Raw genomic sequence first — 9,053 nt, 5'->3', positions numbered from 1 at the left:
CACTTCCACCACAGGATATTTGTGTTTTAAAGATGCACCTTCCACTGGGAAAACCAGGCTTTCAATGCTGGGTAAGCCACAAAGTATTAAAGTGAATGATTTAATGTTTGTTCCAACAACTGTCCCCATAAAAGGATCCCAGAGTAACGTGGCGAGAATAATTTAGGGTGTGTGTTGTACTTTAAGCAGAGGTTTAGAGGCATATTTAGATTAACTGATGTCTCTAAGAAGTTTCATTATTTATTTGATAATTGATTTGGAGTGTTTAAAACTGCCAGTTTAAAACTGACACCTGCTAGTGAAGCCTCAGTATTGCACTTGCATGGAGAGAACACAAGACACTGGTGGAGCTCAATCCCATGCAACAGACACTCTTTATTTATTTAGTGTCAATTCTTAGCAAAAAACAATATAAAACTTTACACAGTGTTCAAATATAATCAGGCATCACTCTGATGTTTCTTCCTATATCCATATATTAACATGACAAATAGTTCAGTATAATCCAATAAAATAAGACAAATTTTATGTCATCAGAATTCAAATTTCCTGTTTTTCTAGCGTGACCTTGAATTCTTCCTTAGTGACTAATCTTCCTGTGCCAGGAAAAAAATGTATATAAAATTTATATTAATATGGATTTGTGTGCTATTTGCAGACACACTTGGCTACTTGTCCAATCTGCTTAACTCATTTTCAGTACATTGGTGCTTCAGTCACACAAACAGCAGGAAGCCAGTATATAGCGTGCATGAATGCTGCCCATAAACATGTTGTGAACAATTGAAGAATGTTCAAACCAAAAGATTGAATATTTTTTAATCTGAAACTTCTATCCAAAGTAACCTACAACATTTGCATTGAACCATGTGAATAAAGGGTGTAGGTTTGGTATCAACAATGGTAGTGACACAACAAACATTAGGGCCAATCACAGTGCTTAAATATTGGTAGGGGCATGTTATTACTGTCCACCTAAGCCCTCTATGTGGATACAACCAAGAAATTGCAAGAATTATGCAAATACATCCAGTGTGAAATTCAGAAACAAGGTGCAGTTTTTATTTAACTCAGCAGTTTAAATAATCAGGGCTTATTTATGCATAAGTTATGTATAATAAGGGCATGGCCACTTTGAGTGAAGTGAAGTCAGGACTGACAAGATGGCAACTTCCAGTGCCGACAACGCTTCACAAGGCTGTTCAGAAACCTGTGGGTGGCGTCAGAGAGACAAAAAGAGTTTCCCATCCTTTAACGGAAGATTTATTTTTGCTGATATCAGTGGGGAGACTGTTCCACCCATAGACTGTATAATAAATAATGGATGAAGTGTGGTATGAAAAGTGAAGCCAATGTGTCGGTGCCTTAAAGCTGCATTGCCCAGCAGGGGGCGACTCCACTGGCTGCAAAATGAGGTCCAATTGTAAGGTTATGAGGAAATGACCTGACTTCTCACTTGATTTATTAACTCAGTAAAGACCGAATTAGTTTTTGGTTTCAAGTTTCAAGTCTTATTGTAAGCTACAGCCCCATTTACATTGGAACAGATTATAAAAATAGTGAGAAGTCACTAGCATGGAATGTTCTCAATCCGATCCAATCAGGATAGAGGCAGCACCATACTATTGTACAAATATGGTCACTTCTAGCTATAAATAAATCAAGATGGCAATGGCCTTAATGCCCAACTTGAGGCTTCAAAATGAAACAAACTAACTAACCTTAACCCTTTTATGTGATTTTAACTCTTTTTTGAAAGCTAAACTTCTGAATTCAAATGTTGCATAACCTTTCATTAGTCCCTGGAATTTGATTTCCACACGTGGGTGCTAATGAAACTAGGGGTTGGTCAGTTTGTCTTTGTCCCTCCACTGAAGCTGAGCTCAGTTCTTTAATTTACGACACATAGAGCACTGTCTGATTCTTTTTGGTGTGTCTCCTCGACTGTTTGATTTTGAAGACCTGTTTGTTCTTCGTCCACATTGTTACTTGTCTGTCTTTCTGCCATTAGCTGTTCTTCATGTTTTTCTTCTTCCATCAAACACTGAGCTCCTGTATTACAATCTGTAAACTTTATTTTCTCCTCTTCTTCTTCTGTCTGCAGATTATTCTCTGTCTGTCTCTCAGTTGGATTCAGAGGATCTCTTCTTTCATTGATTGGTTTCGTCCCTCTCTCTTCTTGACTCTTGTCTCCTTCCGTCAGGGGTCGGTCAGTTTGTCTTCCTGACTGTGATTTTTCATCATTGTGGTGCTTTTTGTTACTTCAAGTGCAGTTACAAGAGTTTCAAAAGCACAGCAGAGATGTAAAGTAGAAGAGATAGTGTTGTGTTTAAATTTTAAATACTGGTGTCATAAGAAGGTAATTTTAAATAACACACAGGGATCATTTTAAATTACACGACTTTGTGATCTGATCAATCAAAAATCAAAATCAAACACAGACACCAGTGATGTAAGGTGATGGTTAAACAGACTAAAATTCCATACATAAAGATATCCTAATTTAAATAGTGAACTTTACATTTTAAAGAAAAAGGTTTCTATATAAAAAGTTACCTACTGATTTTCTTCACAAGAAAGACAACTGCAAGAGCTAACATGATGCCAACAACCAAGCGAATAATGTTACGAGCAGATGAACTGGAACCAGACCGGCCTGCGAAGAATTCATGTGAAATAAAAGAGAACAAAACAGAAATGTATTTATATCAGATACAATCAGAGTATATATGTAGGAAATGAGTATTTTTATTTTAATAGTATTTCTACCTGGAACATAGATGTGTGTCTCTCTGGTCTGGTTGATGTCCTTCTGCTGGACTCTACAGGTGAAGTTGTTGCTGTGTCTCTTCTCCACAGTCACTCTGCTGCTGACAGTATAGAGGTCATCAGGACCTCTGACTGTCTCTGTAGGTCCAGCAGAGTGAGGTTTCTCAACGTCCAGCCAGACCACCTCAGGCTCTGGATACCAGCCTTTAGACTCACAGTGTAGAACCACACTACTGCTGTTTGTGATCATGTGGGTAACTGGTGAGGAGACAGCACCTAAAGGAGAGAAGAGGCTTTATTAGTTTCTAAATATATAATGTATATTTAGAACAGTCTCATGTACTACAGTCAGGATATAGTGAAAGTTTCAGAAAACACAAGATTTTCAAGAGTAGAGAGCTAAAGTTGTACTAGTCAATTCTCAGTATGGCATTGTGTAAGCATGAATCAGAGTTGTTCTCACCATTACTTTTACAATTAGAGTTAAAAACACAAAATATACTGACTTACCTACAACCAGCTGAACAGCAGTCTCTCCCAGTTGTGGACTGAAGAATCTGTATCTTCCCTCATCAGATAGTTTCACTTTGGAGAGTTTCAGTGAAATGTTTCCTGCTTCAGCTGATCAGTGAACAGAGATGTTCTTCCCTTATAGGACGGATGTTTTATACTCCTTAGTTCCACACTGCCACGCCAAACGAGAACAAATCTAGGGCTCAGGTCAGGTCTCCCCACTCCAGAAACATGTTAAAAGCATCCATGACAGGGTGCAGGTGACACGGCAAAATGACGTCCTCACCAACCATTGCTACTATTGGCTGAGACGGACCAACCACCTGATGCTGACCTGAAAAGAAACAGCTTTTAATCTTAATTTCTACAGCAAAGACAGAGAACACTTTAAAACAACCATCTCAGACTGTTAGTGTTCATTTACCTCTACATGAGTGTATCAGGCTGAGGAAGACAGGGTGGAAGACCAGGACAGTGAACGCCCCAAACTGAAGGTTAAGGGACTGACTGATCCTCACAGGAAGCATCCTGGAAGAAGTTCAGAAGAAGAAGAAAAAATACTTAATGGACTTCTGTTTGGGGTCCTGGAGCTCCTCTGTAACAGAGGACAAACAAAATACATAATTAACATTATGTCAGCACCTTGAAACTTCATCACCAGCAGCAGCAGCAATAAAAATCCTGATAAAAACAAGATAATAAATATATAAAGGTAGTTTCTCCATCTGCATTTTAAAACATTAAATGCACAGTGGCAGTGCAAATGGTCTCCAAGTATAAAATATTCCACAACAGTTACTTTTACAGTGCACAGCAGAGACGTGAGATGTATATACATGTATCTAATTAAGTCTTGGAGTGCAGCAGTTGGGGTTCAGAGTTGAATGGATAAGAGAGGCTAACTGGGTAACATAATCTTTTAGTCTTTAACTCCTGTCAGAGCGTGATGGAGGCTCCAGCTCTAGGGAAGAAGCTGTTCCTCAGACTGTTAGATTGGGCTTTGATGGTTCTGTATCTCTTCCCCGACAACAGGAATGGATAATTTCTGATCTCACTCTGCCATACAAAAACTGGTTCAGGGAGTGTAAGTCATGTTGTTACTGATCTGTGAGGTGCTGCTTTTGTAGTCTATTATGATTGTAACGCCTCCGCACATGCTGCAGGGCTTGTTGTTTATAGTTCTTTCAGTGCAAATAGTTCTACTTTTTGTCATCAAAGCCTTGGCAAATCTAAATATTAAACTGCAGAACAGGTGACACAGAGATTTTCACATTAAAGACAGATATTACATTCATATTTATGATATTAATATTCAGTACCAGCCTGACTGTATTTTATAAAACAACTACAATGATGTTAAGTGTCCTTCACTGTTTGTGAGTTTAGTTTCACTTTCATTTGGAACAAAAAGAGCAATAATGTGAATAAAAACATTTGTAGATCGACTGAGACTGACTTTATAAAGCGGGACATTGTATTCAAATGTCCTGTCCTCTGATGCTTTCCATAACTAATCATAAATAATCAGCAGGCTGTAAAGGTCAAAAGTTAGAATGTGGACAGATAAAATCCATTATTATTCATTTGTATGAGTTCAAAAATATAATATTTGATATGTGATAGAAGTCCAGCACACACTAACAAACATTCATTAAAATGTCTGCATACCTGTTGTCCGTTCAGTCGCCTGGAGCAGCAAATGTCAACGACTCAGCCAGGTGCACTCGAATGGACAAATGAAGGACCATCCTGCAGAGTCCTCAGATGTTATGTGTCAACACAATGGGGAGATGTGGCAAAGAAAACAAAAATCTCATATCAGGCTGTTTTATGTCCCGAAACAAGATTTATTTTGCAATGAATTTACATAACAGCTGTGAGCTTCTTCTGTCTTATATTTTTTATTAAAATAATCAGATTCATTTACAGTGTGAGTGGAAAACCAGGACAGTGAACATCCCAAACTGAACTGTACAACTACAGAAGCTGGTATAGAGTTAAGCATACAACTTAATTGTAGCAAAATAGAATAAACCATGCACACAAAACAATTTAAACCAAATCCGAACTATTTAGCAGCATTTGTTTTAAAAATACAACAGAAAATAGCCATTCAATAAATAGGCTAAGGCATACTAACAATCTAATGGGAAAATATGGAAAAAACAGTGATTGGTTCTTCTGTTAATGTCTTTTTAAAACCTAAAAAGAAACAAAGGTACATTCAAACTGCAAAACATGTGCAATATAGAGTAAATTTTACACCTTGCTTAAGGGGAAACACAGTTCCCTCCCCCCATACATTTGTTCACTAAGTGTCACTACATCACAAAAAGGCTACATGGCTACATATACTTGTCAGTACACAGATACTGAGTACAAGTTGTGTTTGCTGTTTCTTGCAGGTCATGAATTTGGTGAGGAGTGGAGCTGGCTGGCTGCGGACGAGGAAGTAGGGCAATATATACATGTACACATACACGTATATGAGAATGCATATCTATTCAGACCTGTAATTCATGTCTTAGACTTTTTCACACAGCTATAGATCATTATTTTTCTATTTATGACTGAGTCAACGTTAAAACAAATGAGTTTCATCTCTAATGCTGCTACTGTCTGTAATATGTTTCTATTTAGATTATTTGTCAGGAGATTTTGTTATTATTGTCCGAGTCTGCTTTTAACTAATGCTGGGCTTACACCAAAAGATTTTCAGTCACAGACTAAAAACTGAAAGGGTAGCATGAGGGTTCTTCCCGTTAGTCTCGTCAACCCCTAGTCATGACATAACTTCTGTTGTGATTTGACACTATAATGAATAAAGACTGATTGATTGATTGCCATAGCTGTCAGTTTTAGTCCTTGAGTTCATAGTTACGTGCTTTATTTGTTAACTGCTATCAAGGAATATGACACTCCTTTGTAGTATGCATGAGAGGAGATGCTGCGAGATTTGTGGACTTCTATGTAGTGTCTGCGGATAATGTAGTGGGCTGGTCTGGACACAAAATGCCAGGGCTGAATTTTTGTCCCAGTCCACCCTTGGTTGGACAGTATACATTAGCCTTACTTTATAGTTACAGTATATATAACAGTAGAGAAACATATGAGTTTATGTCCATCGCACGGCCACACTCAAATGTGCAATGGGAAGTGAAGCTGTGAGACAGTCAATAATAGAGGCATGTCCTAAAACCGATTAAAAGAAAAAACCTTTTCATTTATGGACTAATCCAATATCCCTTAGAGAAAAATAATACATAAATAATGTGTTTTTTACTACTTCACTGTGAGATTTTTGAAGGCATTGTTCTCTAGAAGTGACTACATTACCCAGCTATAGCGAAAGTAGTTCATAGTAATGTATTTGTAAGAAGCACTAAACCCACAAGTATATATGACTGGAATTATTCATGGAAGAAGCTGCTTTTATTCTGCAGTCACTTCCAACATCTTCTTAGAGCTGTTGCATTGCTTACTGTAGATAAATAAACAGGTCAAACCCAACCTGGCTGCCCATTCTCCTAACACCACAGTGACTGGCTGCACAGTGTGTAACCCTGATTTACTGATGTAAGGTAACAGTCACTCGGTACAGGCTTTACATACATGCAAGATTACCTTCATCCCACGTCCAGACTACCGTACTTTAAGATATCCAAGTCCTGAGCGTGAAAGAGAAGCCGAGCACGTCCATGAAGCGAATCATAGAAATATCCCACGGCAAGACAAAAGATCACACTGTTCTCGACTTATGGTATAAAACTATAGTGAGGAGGATTATGTATTAGTCTGTTGCGGGTTCTTCCTCTTTTTCCTCTGCCTTATCCAATTCCATAATTTTCTGCAGACCTCTGACTTCCTTGGGATCTGAGAAGTGCAGTGCAATCAAAAGATCTAAAATAAAACACTGACAGGTTCAGCTGAACAGTGATTTTTTTTTTTTTTAAATTGAGTGCAAGTAAAGGATCTGAATACACAGAAGTAATTATTTTATTAAACTGTTACAGTAACAACATAGAGTAAGGCAATTAAAAATAGCAGTGATAAATATTATATTATAGTCATATATATTAAAAGGCTGTTTAAGGTATAAATACAAGTATGTTTTTATTTATTTTTTTCAGAATTGTTTATGTCAGTCATCAAACAATTTAAACTTCCCAAACTGCATCACACTACTTCTTTTGCACTGAATATGTACATAATAGCTCCAAATCAAACAAATCACTGGATTCTGCTTGTTGTACAGATTGTCAGTTCACAACTTCTTTTGCAACATTTGGTAATTCTTCAGCCATCTCCGCTGCTTTACTCTGTTCCTCTGACACTAAATGTTCTTCTCCAGAGCTGTCACATACTATCAGAGATTTCTGAACATCTGACTCCCCTGCTTGGCTTTTCTGCTGAAGATAAAGGAAGTGAGGTTTAGTTTGCATCATCTTGATCAAAGTGACAAACTGGTATTGTGGGGAAAATGAAAACTGCCAAAAGACATGAAAAGATAACTTTAAAAAATGCAGATTTAGGTAAAAAGATTAACCTCGTCCTTCTTCTTCTCCAGCTCCATCTTCAGGGTCTCCACTTCCTTTTGTACTTCCTCCGTCCTCTGCTGCTCATCCTCGACCATCTTCTTAACTGCGAAGTGAGATTAATCATTTTGTAGACAAAGCTAGTGTGGTCAGTTTAACCTTAATAACAACAACAACAATAATAATAATAATAATAATAATAATAATAATAATAATTAATAAAAATACAAAACTTCCAACTGTATTGATGTAAACCTTACCACCTGCTTGTGCAGCTCTAAGTTCAGTCAGCTTTCTCTCAAACTCCTGATTTCTTCATAAGAGATTCGAACTGAAGCTTGGACTCACAAAGCTAAAAAGCAAAAGCAAAGAGGGTAATGCGTAGTGAATGAGACTTGGCTTTTCTTTTAAAGGGACATATATAAAATATTTCAGTTTTACTGTAATATTTTACTTTTGTGTGCCTTAAAGTAATAAACAAAAATAAAAACATAATTTAATAAAAAGCTGCCAACAAGTAGGGTCTCAATAAATACAAAAGATTAAGCTGAAGATAAGAACCTCCTAGTCTTGCTCCAGCTCCTCCTTCAGGGTCTGCAGGTATTTCTCTTTACTCTGATTCTCTTCCCTGAGTCTGTCATCAAACTGCGAGGAGAGAGAGTGTGAAAAGTCAGCTAAGGAAATTATGAAAGTTAAGGAAAGCAAAGACTGTGTATGTAACCCAGGGACACATTGGGTACCTCTCTCCCGTAGGTTCCTGATCTCCGCTGCAGTCTTTTCTCCAGTTGAAACTGGGTGTTCTTAAGCTCTCAAAGGTCTGCCCCCTGGGCTGGTCAGCTGACTGTACATAACAACAACGTCAACCAGTAAGAGGAACTAAACTGCTCAAAAATTAAGGAACACTTAATCGTCACAGTAGACCAAGTAAGTTAAACTTGAGAATTATCATAATTTATTTACATCAGGGAGTCAAACTGAATGTGCAGATGATCTACAATATGTGAATAAGATGTCTGAATGTTCCCAGTAGTTAATAACAATACAATCTTTAAGTCTGTATCAACATTTTACAACTTTAACTTTACCTCCTGCTTGTGCTTGTCTGTCAGTTCTGTCAGCTGTCTCTTAAACTCCTGCTTCTGCTTCATGAGAGATTCAAACTGAAGCTTGGACCTACAAAGCTTTAAACAAAAAGAGAAGTTTAGCGTTGTTCTGCAAAGCTGTAGCAGTCAAAAG

At 37.5% G+C, this 9,053-nt stretch overlaps 1 long non-coding RNA gene across 1 annotated transcript; it reads right to left on the bottom strand.

The window, feature by feature from the left end:
- Window positions 1-2,557: 2,557 nt before the first annotated feature.
- On the bottom strand, window positions 2,558-4,998 carry LOC127360045 (uncharacterized). The gene is made up of 5 exons (XR_007883146.1): window positions 4,951-4,998; window positions 3,707-3,877; window positions 3,280-3,616; window positions 2,770-3,045; window positions 2,558-2,656 (listed from the first exon to the last, which is right to left on the bottom strand). It is a non-coding gene; the product is annotated as an uncharacterized LOC127360045 (long non-coding RNA).
- Between the last annotated feature and the right edge of the window lie 4,055 nt (window positions 4,999-9,053).

This window comes from Dicentrarchus labrax, unplaced genomic scaffold, assembly GCF_905237075.1.
Source record: "Dicentrarchus labrax unplaced genomic scaffold, dlabrax2021, whole genome shotgun sequence".
NCBI lineage: Eukaryota > Metazoa > Chordata > Actinopteri > Moronidae > Dicentrarchus > Dicentrarchus labrax.
The sequence above is the reverse complement of the archived record's forward strand: the minus strand, read 5'-3'. Positions and strand labels throughout refer to the sequence as shown.